The 13,075-nt window shown below is 36.4% G+C and overlaps 1 non-coding gene across 1 annotated transcript; it reads left to right on the top strand.

Moving 5' to 3' along the window:
• Window positions 1–6,875: 6,875 nt before the first annotated feature.
• On the top strand, window positions 6,876–6,982 carry LOC123393706. Its single transcript, XR_006608520.1, has one exon. It is a non-coding gene; the product is annotated as a U6 spliceosomal RNA (small nuclear RNA).
• The last annotated feature ends 6,093 nt before the right edge of the window (window positions 6,983–13,075 follow it).

Here is a 13,075-nt window from a genome sequence, read left to right as displayed (position 1 = left end):
GGTGGAAAAGACATTATTAGAACAACTGGAGTATTGGAACAATTGGAGCAGTGATGTTAAAATAGATATAAGCACTAAATCAATGTAAACTATAAAGTTGATAATTGTACTGTGACTACATAAGAGAACATCTTTATTTCTCATATTCAGGGACAAAGGGCTAAGTAATTCATTCTTATACAGTTATATATATATATATAAATTTACCCCTAAGATCTGCAAGAAGGCAAAGATATTCACTCTCACCACTTCTATTCATCATGGTATGAGAGGTTCGAGATAGGACAGTAAGGCAAGAAAAATAAATGAAAGCCAACCAGAATGGAAAATAAAAAAGTGGACTATTAAGTGAAATTAACACATTGCAGAAAAGGTAAACATACCAAAATTAATTTTATTGTATATACTAGCAACATAAAATTGGGAATGTAAATTTAAAGAAATACCATTTATAATAGCATTAAAAGATAAGATACTTAACAAATTTGAAAAATATATTCAAGGCCTATATGCTGAAAATGTTAAAACTTTGATGAAAGATATTAAAGGAAATTTACATAAATGGAGAGATATACTTAATTTATGAAATGGAACACAAAATAAAGTTAAGATGTCAAATTGGACTATAAATTTTATGCAGTCTCAGTCAAAATCCTAGCAGGATTTTTTTTTCTTTTTTGGTAGAAATTGTCAGGCTCATTCTAAGGTTCATATAGAAATACAAATCACCCAAGGAGCACATTGGGTTGCTCAATCAGTTAAGTGACAAATTTTTGGTTTTCCCTCAGATCATGATCTCAGGGTCATGCTGTCAGGGCCATGAGATTGAGCCCCAAGTCAGGTTCTGTGCCTAACGTGGAATCTGATTGACATCCTCTCTCTTTCTCTGCTCCTCCTCCCGCTTGTACATGCATGTATGCTCTCTGTCTTTCTCTCTGAAATAAATAAATAAATCTTTTTTAAAAAGAAGAAATATAAATCCCCCAGAATAGACAAAAACAACTTGAAAAAGAAGAATAAAGTTGGATGACTAATATTATCTGACTTTAGGACTTGTAAATTACAGTAGTCTATATGGTGCTATCATAGTGTAAGGATAAAAAAACTGACAGATCATAATAGAAATTACAGAAGTGGACATATACACATATAGTCAACTGATTGAAAAAAGATGCAAAGTCAATTCCATGGAGAAAAAAATGGAATTCTTACACTGCGCTAGAATAATTGAGTATTCATTTATTTAACAAAAAATCTTGATAAAGGAAGTGTGTGCCATGGAAGCAGAGAGCAGACAGGGAAGCCAACCTGAGTCTTGAAGGAAAGGGACACAAATAAAGGAGTGATAAATTAGAAATCACGTTTTATTCATCTTTGGTTTCTGAATTCTTTTAGATAAATTTCTACCTCCTTTGAGAAGCTCTATATGTATCTACATATCACACACATAAACTCTGCCTGATCAATAGTAAAGATGTACTTTACTTTTTGAAAGCAACTGTATCGAGATGTATTGATATACAAAGCACTGTCCATATTCAAAGTACACAATTTGGGCAAAATAGTGGAGAAGGAGGGGACCCTATTTCAACTGTTCCCCTGAACTGAACTGGATATCTACCAGACCACTCTGAACACCCACAAAATCAGCCTGAGATGTGAGAATATATGTCTGGGTCACTACAAACAGAAAATCTCCGGCAGCTGGTTTTGAGGTACAAAGCAGGAAGCTGTGGATCTGTGGGCAGATATCAGAAGATAAACAGGAGGGGAATGGAGCCTCGGAGATCCTGCACTGCCAGAGTACAAAAGTCTCCCACACTGGGGACCAGGCACAGACTCGCAGACTGGTAGTGGTGGGGAAAGGACTTTAGGGCAGTCCCCAGACTGAAACCTGGAGTTGCAGGGGCAGGCATACCAACCAGGGACAGCTGGTGGTTTTAGGAGCACAAAGAGCAGAGACATGCTTGGACCTGGAAGTGAGAGCTGGGGATGCTGCTGTGGGCACACAACCTAGGATGTTGTGGTCTTTACCAGCACAGACAAAAATGGAGTCAGCAAGACCCGGCAGGCTCTCTGGAGAGCAGACTGTGATCTCTGTTCTGAGACAGAGGTTTGGATATGGTCACTTCTGCTCTGACTCTCAGAAGAGAAGCAAAAAGCTGCCTGAGAACAACCCCCCAAACCAGTTTTCACTGAGCCCATCCCCTCCCACTAAAGGGTTAGCACAACTCTGCCCAAATAGGGTTGCCTGAGTACAGTGCAGTAGACCCTGTCCCAGAAGATAGGCTGGAAGAACAAGAGGTCAACAAGTTTAAGGTCCCTATAAAACAGGTGCATCTTGCCTGGGTTGTGGTCAATAATTTGGAATCTATACATTCCCTCATCTACCCCTCAACAGAATGACTAGAAGGAGGAACCCCTGCCATAGCAAAGATTTAGAAACTGTGACCTCTGCCACAAAACTAATGGATATGGATACAAGCAAGATGTTGGAAATAGACTTCAAGGTAAGTTATGAGGGCAATAGCTAAGATGGAGAAAACCATCAATGGCAACATAGATTCTCTAAAAGCAGAAATGAGAGCTGATCTAGGAGAACTTAAAAATGCTATCCATGAGATCCAATCTAATCTAGATACTCTCACAGCCAGAGTAAACAAGGCAAAAGAAGGAATTAGTGATCTAGAAGACAAACTGATAGAAAAGAAGGAACAGGAGGAGGCCTGGAACAAACAGCTTAAAATCCAAGAAAACAGAATTAGAAAAATAAATGACAGGACACCTGGGTGGCTCAGTTTGTTAGGCTGCTGTCTTTGGCTCAGGTCGTGATCCCAGGGCCTGGAATAGAGTTCCACACCGGGCCCCTTGCTCAGCAGGGAGTTTGCTTCTCTCTCTGCCTCTGCCTGTCACTCTGTCTGCTTATGCTCTCTCTCACTGACAAATAAATAAATAAAATCTTAAAAAGAAAAAAAAAAAAGAAAGAAACAATGCCATGAAATGTTTCCATGCCAGAATTATTGGAATCTCTGAGGGAGTGGACAGAGAGAGAGAGAAAGAAAGAAAGAGAGGACTAGAAGACATATTTGAGCAAATCATAGCTGAGAACTTCCCTAATCTGGGGAAAGAAGCAAGCATTCTTGTCCTAGAGGCATAGAGCCCCTCCCAAGATCAAGGAGAACAGACCAATGCTCCAGCATGTAATAGTAAAACTCAAAACTCACAAAGCTTAGAACCAAGAAAACCATATTAAGGCAGTTAGGGAGACAAGATTCCTTAGGTACAGACGGAGGAGCATCAGAATAATATCAGACCTGTCCACGGAGACCTGGCAAGCCAGAAAGAGCTGGCAAGACATATTCAGTGTATGAAATGAGAAGTACATGAGGCCAAGGAAGAAAGATCCCAAACTGGAGAATCAACAGCAAATTAAGCCTAACCCATGCACAAGAAGGGACATAATTAAGATTAGAGCAGAGATCAATGAATTAAAAACCAGAAATACAGTAGAACGCATCAATAAAACTAGAAGCTGGTTCTCTGAGAGAATTAAAAATATCAAAAAATGAATGGCAAGACTTAACTAAAAGAAAAGAGAAAGGACCCAAATTAGTAAAATTATGAATGAAAGTGGATAAATCATGAGAAACACCAAGGAAATAGAAACAATTATCAGAAATTATTATCAACAACTGTATGCTAATAAGTTAAGCAAACTGGAAGAAATGGATGCATTTCTGGAAACCCATAAACTACCAAGCGTGAAACAGGAAGAAATTGATAATCTGAATAGACCAATAACCAGTAGTAAGATTGAAGCAGTGATCAAAAGCCCCCCAAAAAACAAGAGTCCAGGACCTGATGGATTTCCTGGGGAATTATGCCAAATATTCAAAGAAGAAATAACACTTACTTTACTGAAGCTGTTTTAAAAAATAGAATTAGAAGGAAAGCTTCCCAAATCATTCTATTAGGCCAGCATTACCTTGATCCCCAAACCAGGCAAAGAACCCATCAAAAAGGAGAATTTCAGACCAATATCCCTGATGAATGTGGATGCCAAAATTCTCAACAAGATCCTAGCTAGTAGGATCCAACAGTGAATTAAAAAGATTATACACCATGACCAAATGGGATTTATCTCTGGAATGCAAGGGTGGTTTGACATTTGTAAATCAATGTGATAAAACACATTAATAAGAGGAAAAGGTAGAGCAATTTGGTCCTCTCAAATGATGCAGAAAAGGCATTTGACAAAATACAGCATCCTTTCCTGATGCCCTGTACTCTGAAAAGTACGGGGTTAGAGGAGACATTCCTCAATTTAATAAAATCTATCTCAATGGGCAAAAGAGGAGAGCATTTCCCTTAAGGTCAGGAACATGACAAGGATGTCCACTCTCGTCGCTATTGTTTAACATAGTACTAGAATTCTTAGCCACAACAATCAGAAAACAAAAAGAAATAAAATGTATTCAAATTGACAAAGAAGAAGTTAAACTCTCTCTCTTCACAGATGACATGATACCTTATGTGGAAGACCCAAAAAGTCTCTACCTCCAAATTACTAGAACTTATACAGCAATTCAGTAATGTGGCAGGATACAAAATCAATGTAATCAGTTGCTTTCTTATATGCTAAGAATGTAACTGTAGAACAAGAAATAGAGAATCAATTCCATTTACAACAGCACCAAAAACTGTAAGATACCTTGGAATAAACCTACCCAAAGAGGTAAAAGATCAATACTCTAGAAACTACAGAACACTCATGAAAGAAATTGAAGAAGACACAAAAAGATGGAAAAACATTCCATGCTCATAGACTGGAAAAATAAACATTGTTAAAATGCCTATGCTGCCCAGAGAAGTCTATATTTTCAATGCCATTCTGATCAAAATACCAATGACATTTTTCAAATTGCTGGAACAATCAATCCTAAAATTTGTACGGAACCAGAAAAGACCCCGAAATGCAAAGAAATGTTGAAGAAGAAAAACAAAGCTGGGGCATCATGTTGCCTGATTTCAAGCTATATTACAAGGCTGTGATCACCAAGACAGCATGGTACTGGCACAAAAGTGGACACATAGACCAATGGAACAAAATAGCCCAGATATGGACCTTTAATTCTATCATCAACTAATCTTTGATAAAGCAGGAAAAAATATTCAATGAAAAAAAGACAGTCTCTTCAATAAATGATGCTGGGGAAATTGGACAGCTATGTGTAGAAGAATGAAACTCGGCCATTCTCTTACACCATAGACAAATATAAACTCAAAATGGATGAAAGACCTCAATGTGAGACAGAAATACATCAAAATCCTAGAGAAGAACATAGGCAGTAACCTCTTTAACATCAGCCACAGCAACTTCTTTCAAGAGACGCCTCCAAAGGCAAGGGAAACGAAAGTGAAAATGAACTTTTGGGACTTCATCGAGATAAAAAAGCTTCTGCACAGCAAAGGAAACAGTCAACAAAACAAAGGGGCAACCCACAGAATAGGAGAAGGTATTTGCAAATGACAATACAGACAAGGGCTGATATTCAAGATCTATAAAGAACTTCTCAAACTCAACACCCAAAAAACAATCAAGTCAAAAAACAGGCAGAACACATGAACAAACACTTCTCAAAAGAAGACATGTAAATGGCTAGCAGACAAATGAAAAAATGTTCATCATCATTAGCCATCAGGGAAATTCAAATCAAAACTATAGTGAGATACCACCTTACACCAGTTAGAATGGGAAAAAACTGACAAGGCAAGAAACAACAAATATTGGAGAGGCTGTGCAGAAAGGGGAACTCCCTTACAGTGTTGGTGGGAATGCAAGTTGGTACCACCACTTTGGAAAATAGTGTGGAGGCTTCTCAAAAAATTAAAGATAGAGCTACCCTATGACCCAGCAATTGCACTACTGTCATTTACCCCAAAGATACAGATGTAAAGAAAAGAAGGGCCATATGCACCCCAATGTTTATAGCAGCAATGGCCACAATAGTCAAAGTGTGGAAAGAACCAAGATGCCCTTCAACAGATGAATGGATAAGGAAGATGTGGTCCATATAAGCAATGGAGTATTATGCCTCCATCAGAAAGGATGAATACCCAACTTTTGCATCAACATGGACAGGACTGGAGGAGATTATGCTGAGTGAATAAGTCAAACAGAGAAAGTCAATTATATGGTTTCATTTATTTGTGGAACAAAAGGAATAGCATAGAGGGCATTAGGAGAAGGAAAGGAAAAATGAAGCTGGGGGAGTTGGAGGGGGAGTCGACTCATGAGAGACTATGAAATCTGAGAAACAAACTGAGGGTTTTAGAGGGGAGGGGGTTGGGGGGATAGTGAGCCTGATGATAGGTACTAAGGAGGGCACGTGTTGCATGGAGCACTGGGTGTTATATGCAAACATTGAATCATAGAACATTCCATTACAAATTAATCATGTACTGTACGGTGACTAACATAACATAATAAAAAAGAAATATTGATTCAGACTTTTCTTCATGTACAAAAATAAACTTGAGATAGCTCATAGACCTAAATGAAACACCAAAAACCATAAAACTACTAGAAGAAAATATGAGAAAAAATCTTTTTGATTTTGTGTACAGTTTTTGTAGATATAATGCCAAAATCACAATATATAATATATTGAAGAAATAGTGATATATATAATATCATCAAAGTTAAGCAATTTGGCTCTTTGAACAGCATTATTAAAGAAATGAGAAGAGAAACCAAGCATGGGGAGAAAATATTTGCAAACCACACATCTAGTAGAGAACTTGTATTCAGAATACAGAGAGAACTCTCAAAACTGAATAATGAAACAATGAACAACCAAATTAAAAAAAAAAGAGTCTTTGCTTTGGTGGGGCATATACTAAAATTGGAACAATACCAAGTAGATTAGCATGGTCCCTGCAGAAGGATGACACACAAATTTGTGAAGCATTCCACATTAAAAAAATATATATATCAAACAAAAGATTTGAATAGACACTTCATCAAAGAATGTGTGTGTGTGTATGTGTGTGTGTGTGTGTGGTAAGAAGTACATGAAAAATGGGATCATTAGTCGCTGGAAAAATATAAATTAGAACAAATAGGTAACACTGTACACCTTTTAGTAAGTCTAAAATTAGACTATTGATGAGGTATTAAAATGTTGATGAGGATATAGACAACTGAAACCTCTTACACTACTGGTACAAATGCAAAATGATACAACTGCTTTGAAAAACAGTTTTCGGTTCCTTAGGAAGTTCATATACGTCCACCACATGCCGCAGTGACTCCATTCCCAGTCATTCACTCATACAAAGAAAGCATAGATCTATATTTGCTCAGGAGTGTCATTTGCAATAACTGGAAACTGGAAACGATCCCCATCTCCAGCAATAGGCCAACGGATAAGTAATTACAGAATCTGGTGTACCATGGAATACTACTCAGTTATAAAAACAATGAACTCTGAAGGCAGTCACCAATATGAATACATATGAAAATATGCTGAGTGAAAGAAACCAAACTTTAAAAAAAAGTATGTAACATAACATTTTTAAAATATGGAAATTTCATGACTTTCTCTAAAAAGTTTTTAATTAATTTGTATGCCTTAGTCTATTCCTAGCAAGTAACTCATTTAAGGAAAATGAATTTTTTTGAAATGTTTTTTCTCCAAAGAAAGAAAATGTTACATATAATGAGAATATGGCCTTAGGAAAAGAGGCAGATGGTTTTAATTGCTGAAAAAGTCCATGGAAATATAATAGTAATCACATGTTTCATATTAAAAAAAAAATCATGTCCTTCAGATGCTCAATTTCTCAAACATGTAAAGAATAGCTAGGTAGCAAAATGAACTCACCAAACATGTGATAGTCCAAACCTAGGACCTGTGAATAAGTTAAATTTCAGTGCAAAAGAAATTAAAGAAGCAGAAGGAATTCAGGTGACTAATCAGTGGGCTTTAAAATAGAGTGGTTATCCCAGATTACCTGCATGGGCCCAAGGTAATCACAAGGTTTCTTAAATGTGGAAAAACAAGGCAGAAACATTAGAAAAGCCTCCAGAGTCTCCAGAAAAGAATACAGCCCAGCCAACACCCTGATTTTAGCTTGGAAAGACTCATTTTGGACTCCTGATCTCCAGAATTGCAAGATAATAAATGTGTGCTGTTTTAAGCCACCAGGTGTGTAGCATTTTGTTAAAGCAGCAATAGACAACTAATACAATCAGTATAAAAGACGGTGTCTCTGCATCCCAGGAAATTACTATCCCGGGCTTTACATCACACGGATGAAGGTATGGAAAGACAGTTTTCCTCAAGTTGCCTCATAAACTAAATATTCTCTGTGGTATCTGTTGAGATTAAACTAGTTTCCTCAAAGTAAGATTTATGAGCTAAGAAAAAGAGGGGACAACAGTGACAAGTAATCAATATTACTTCAAAAATCCTTTAATTTGTTTAACAGGAGATTTATACCTTGTGCTCTTCTTTAGTAGTTTTGATGGATTTTGTCAACAGGTGCTCTAGTGAAGGTGGAAAGAAGTCTTGGGTTTTAATGAAAATAAATCTTGCTGTCACCTCCCAAATGGACAGAGATCTGCTGCTATGGCAAGTGCAATTTGTTTAGAACTTCCATACATGATCCCTTGCCAAATATAACATCATTATTATTTTTTATTCTTATTATTACCACTACTTTACCACTAATATTTTAATGCCTCAATTACCTATAGATAGCTGTAAATTTTTTCCTTTGCAGATTTTGTATATCAAAATAAAGAGTGCCATTCAAATTTATAAAATTCTCTAATTATTTTATTAAAAACTATGTGGTTTATTTTGGCACAGTGTATGTATTTTTTAAACATTCTAAAAAACCACAGCAAGAGAAAGAAAACTATACAAGGCCCACCCCACCCACTCATCATCACCACCAAAGATGGAGTTTTTAACTGACACTCTGAATGGAAATATATTAACTTCTCATTCTTTTATCCAGAAGTCATGTCTAACACTGCCAACGTGTAATACGTGTTCTGACCACCCTATTCTTGACCTCATATGGCACCTGTCCTCAAATGAAATGGAAGCATTTATACAGGAACTAGAAATGGTGTGTGTCATTAGGATAGGACAGCCAAAGAGGTTTTTTTGAAAAATATTGTTTATTCCAAAAAAGCATGCCCTTCACTATTATAAAATTTTCTCTTGATGTTTTTCCACTAAAAATGTACCGACCACTAAAAAGAAAGGATAGTTAGTTATATACTATGATAGAGGTGCTAAATATTGCTACAGTGGCCATCATAGTATGGCAATATGTAAATGTATCAAATTAACATGTTGTACACCTCAAATTATATAATGTTACATAGAAAGCATACATATTCAATAATTCTTTTATGTAAAAGATAGGACAAGTTTATATTGTCTTAATACTCATTGAACAGTTTATGTATGGATCAATGTTTACACACGAGTCCAAAGAAATCAACCATTTACCAATTCCTCATGAGATTTGAGCCTCAAACAATGACTTTCCTAACGAAATATAGCTGAAAATTTGGAATTTACTTTGTATGTAGAAAATCAGTTGGTCTAGGCAAACTAGACCTGGTGATTAACTTTTATTACACTTTTTTGTTTTTTTAAAGATTTTATTTATTTATTCGTTTGTCAGAGAGAGCAAACAAGCAGGGGGAGCAGCAGACAGAGGGAGCAGGAGGCTCCCCACTGAGCAGGGAGCCCAATATGGGATCCAGTTCTAGGACCCTGGGACCATGACCTGAGGCTTGGGCAGAACCTTAATCAACTGAGCCACCCACACATCCCTATTTTTTTTTTCCACTTTTCAAAGGAGGTTTAGAATGCAAGAAAATTTATGTGTTTTCTCTTGATTTGGTAGTTATGGTTAATGTTTGAAGTCTCTCATTACCATTGGCTTATCCTTTATTATCATATCTAGTTGGTAGAAATATCAGTGTAACAAGATTTTAATGAGTTTGGTTAAACTTTCTCATTCTATTCTGAACAACATAACCATATTGAATTACAAACATAAAGTCACATTTAGTACCTTTTACATGTTGTAGACTCTATGAGCTATAATAAAGAATTTTAAGATAAAATTAGATTGGAGAAAAGCAGAAACTGTGTAACTATAGTAATGTATATGAGAATAAATTAAATGCAATTATCCAAAAAGTTTTTTAAAAAAAAAAGGTGTGGTATCAGAGATTGATGTCTATGTTGAAAAGAAATAATATATAATATCAAATATCAACCGCTTTCTCTACATTAATCAGTTTCTTTCCTGATATCTTCCCAAGATATTCATATATCTTGAATATATTGAAATACATTCAATTTTTTTTTCTTTTCTAACTCTCATTTCATTTTAGTGCTAGCTAGCTTCATATTTTTTAAGTTTTCTGTAAGTAAAGGGAAAGACTAAAAGAAAGAGTTAACTTTAATTGGGGGATATTTCTGAAAGATTTGCAACCAATGGAAGATAATTCAGTTCAAAGTTAGAAAGGAAAATATAACAATCAAGTAACTGGCCGTCGTCCACAGGAAAAGATTGTTCATGAGCCAGCAGAACTGGAACACTTAAGAGAGGTGGAAGCTGTGGGTGGAAAGTCACTGCCTACATTAAATAAAGTGGGTTTTGGCATTGCTTCCAACTTGAGGTCGAATCCTCTGTCTGAACACTTTTGTCTTCCCAGACAGTCAGTCTCACTGAGGGCAGCAGCGTGGAGGTGGGGGCAGGGAAACCAGTTGCAGCAATGTCCTTTGGCCTTGCCAGCTCCCTGGAGGGGATTGTTAGAGGCCAGCTGAGTCTCATCACAGTCATGGAAAGAAGCCCTCAGTCAATGGTCTGATCCTGGGAACATAGTCCTGAGAGACTCAAAATGGCTTCCACACTCACAGACTTGCTTTTTCATGTGTATTGTGTGTTAGGACACATTCTAGCTCTATAAATTCTTACTTTTTTGTCATATTTATAAAAATCAATATGTTCTCCACTTAATGTTGAAAAAAATACTGTTAACAAATAGGTATTTGTTGATTTCTTGTCACTGGAAATTATTGTATTAAACACTGAATTTCTTAAACCCAAAAGGAACTGGGAAATTTAGGCTTTATCTAGATGTTAAACAAATCCTGAGATAATAATTAGTAATTAATATTAATAATTAATAGTATCTTAATATTAATAATTAATAGGAAAACTAGGACATAGTTCATAAAACATCTGCCTTTATTTCCTTTAACATTTACTGAAAATTGTAAGTATAATGGGTATGACACCTGCTGCTTATATATATGAGATACTGCATTATTACCATTTCGTTACGTGTTTTCACTAACTAGAGCACCTGAATTTCCCTATTATCATGAATCTTCAGACCAATGAACTTCTCTGAATTTTAATTTTCAAGTTCCTAAATGCAATTTATTGTGATTCTTGTATGGTAAGTAAATAAGACATCTTAAAAAAAGGATTTGAAAGAACCTTAAATGAACACATCATCACATGTATTTTCCTGATATCATATCAAACTGTTGCATTTTACCTTAAAATTACTTTTTAAAGGCATAATAAGAGGAAAAAATAAAAAATGAATAGAAAAAAGGGAAAAGGGGAGGAGGGAGCAGAGGAAGATTATGACTGAACACTGCTTCTAGTGTAGACATGTACAAACTCGCTCATTATTTTTCACATCCCATATCATTTTCTCCAAGCATTCCAACCCAAATAATGGAGGTAATTTGCACTAACTCCAAATGGCACCACTTTTACATATTCTCCAAAACTACCATGCCCTGAGTTGTGTACAATTATGTATTTAGAGGTTGGGGTTAGTGAGTGGAGATTAAGGTTCTCTGGAGACTGAGTAGCCACAGAAAAAGGAAGTAGAAGAATTCAAAAAACAAACTTCACAAGGTTGTCTTTATCTGGTCTTTATCTGAATTCGTAATCTTATTCTTTTCATATGTTTATTATGACTACTGCATTTTAGAAGGCTATAGAAACGTGACTAAAATTATGAATATTTTTCCTAAGAATTTCTTGCAAAGCCTGAACATTTTTATTCATCTACAGAGTTGTTGAGTTTTAGTCCATCCAAGGGTCAAGAGTTGTTGAGTTTTAGTCCATCCAAGGGTCAAGGCTATTATGTAATTTACCTTGTGCAATAATCAGGATAGGTTACCTTATGCTGCAAAACAAAGAATCCTCACATCTTAGTGGCATAAAATAACAGAGATCTATTCTTCATGGTAAATGTGTAATCCAGGTTGGAAAGGGCAATGTGCTCATTAGAGTTGCTCAGGAGACCACCCTGAGCGAAACTCTGGTGCTATCTAAACATGGTTTGGTAGGATCGAAGAACATGGAGCATCGACTTTACATGCTTCAACTTGGCATGACGCTTTACATTCATTCACATTTCATTGGCCAAAGCGAGGACTATGACTATGTATAACTTGGAGAATGAATGTCCCTGGAAGGCAAGGAGAATCAGAAATCTCTGGGAGCAATATTAATATTGATCAGAGTCTGCTTTTCTGATTATCAAATACTCTATTCACTCTCCTTCCCACACGTAGAATCACCCATCACCACCTAAAAGTGACAACATAAAAGTCCATTCCAGTCATGGTGTGGAATTTAGAATCCAGTATCTCTGAGGAATGTGCATTCATCAGGTCTTAATGTGGCTTTCCTTGATCTGGAGAATAGGGAGCCAAATCCGTGAAAATGTGCTGCCTTCCCAACCAGATAGACACACAATATGCAATGGTGGGAAAGGAAAACAATAAGCACTCCCATTCAGAAAGAGGAAGAAAGGGGAACTGTCTATAAACTCTGGTTCACAGCAATTCTAAAATTCCAATGGGAAGATATTAGAAGGTTCCCTACCCTGGGGGTATGGAATGTTCCTTGGTTGTGCTCTGACTGTATCCACGGGGTGGAGCTCCTCTGTTCATTGTTTTTCAAGTCACTAGCTACAGCCTCTGGGTGGATTCCTTTTCCAATATAT

This window comes from Mustela putorius, unplaced genomic scaffold (genome assembly GCF_011764305.1).
Source record: "Mustela putorius furo isolate JIRA1106 unplaced genomic scaffold, ASM1176430v1.1 tig00000992_pilon_pilon_pilon, whole genome shotgun sequence".
Classification (NCBI taxonomy): domain Eukaryota; kingdom Metazoa; phylum Chordata; class Mammalia; order Carnivora; family Mustelidae; genus Mustela; species Mustela putorius.
The sequence above is the reverse complement of the archived record's forward strand: the minus strand, read 5'-3'. Positions and strand labels throughout refer to the sequence as shown.